We start from the raw sequence: 1,488 nt of genomic DNA, 5'->3' as shown, positions 1-1,488 counted from the left end.
ACAAAATAAGTTTCTAAGAATTAAATGAAAAAAAATATATATGTATGTATTTTTCTCGTGAAATTAAAAATTAAAGAAAATTAAATTAAAAAATAAGAAAATAATAAATTATAAAAAAACTGACGCCCAAGAACTCACTTTGTTTGTTTATATAGAAGTGCTTTTCATCACAAAAGTTGGCAAGGGAGCTTTGTTTGTAAGACTTTCCTGTTTTTTAAACCATCTCGCCTACTGTATTTTAATTGCCTTACGAAAGACTTTCAATTACCTTAGCCAGAACTGCGCTGGCGGTCTCATAAAGAAAGTCACATTTACTCAGAACAAACCACTGAGCATGGCACAATGCCGAAACCGGTTTGTCTCCAAATCAAATTTGGCAAGGGATGTCGGAAAATCGTTTCATAACTCGTCATACAGACGTAAGGAAATAAGGTCTTTTTTAGCTTAGAAGCTCTTTACTTGAACTTCATCGGGTACCCATTAACCTAAACTATTTGCGATGGGTGGATAAAGAAGGATCTCCGCGATTATTGGAGATAGACAGAGTTAACATACAGATACTTGCGTAACACGTTTTATCTGGCAGAGGTTGGGTCGCTACACCTACTACATACAATGTATGCAGACTGTGTCACTGTGAAGCTCTCACCAATTTGGAATTTGGGAGGTTAGAGACCCCGAACTGGCAGTCTATGTGCTGCCGCTGTGTTTATTATATTTGCAATATTCTGCGCAAATCTACCTACATACAAATGTATGTAAAAACACATGCATTCAGCCATTTACATATATGTATGTACAGTCAATAGCTTAGCCAAATATCTATCAGTTGAAATTGGCTTTGTTTTTAGTTGCAAATATGCGCTCATGCATGCCATGAACAAACAAACATATATATGTACGAGTATGTACAAAGTATGTGCGTAAGGACATAACAGTGTATGAGTTCATATCGTTGTGGATTAGTGCGCTAACAGGAAACAATAACAAGTAATTTTTAGCAAAAAAAACGATCGTATCTAAACCAAATTAGTATGGGACCACCTCTGAGACACTACCTTTCCGTTGCAAAAAGAATTATTCAAATCGGTTGACGTGGTGCAAAGATATGCGGTAACATACATAAAAAAAAAAATATATATTCCGACGAACTGATAACCTCCTCCTTTTTTGGGAGTCGGTTAAAAATGTAAACAAATCGCTGCGATAGCAAGCTTTTTATATTTAACCTATACATACAACGAGTATAGTAGATATATTCGATATCTGGCTATAACATGAATTGCGCTGCCCAAATTGCCACTCAAATACACAGACACGCCATTGACAACCGCACACACATACCGCATAAAATCATACATCTAAGTAACTCCCACTACTATTTGCTGGCAGCTTTACAAGGCAAGGCAGTGTGGTGGTGTGGTGAGGTCGGGGGGGGGGGGGGGGTAGACAGGGTTTATGATGTTTTGCGCGTTTATGTTGATTGTT

The sequence above is a fragment of the Rhagoletis pomonella genome, unplaced genomic scaffold (assembly GCF_013731165.1).
Source record: "Rhagoletis pomonella isolate Grant_MI unplaced genomic scaffold, Rhpom_1.0 Rhpom_scaffold_00006, whole genome shotgun sequence".
Lineage (NCBI taxonomy): Eukaryota > Metazoa > Arthropoda > Insecta > Diptera > Tephritidae > Rhagoletis > Rhagoletis pomonella.
This window is presented reverse-complemented; position numbering follows the sequence as displayed.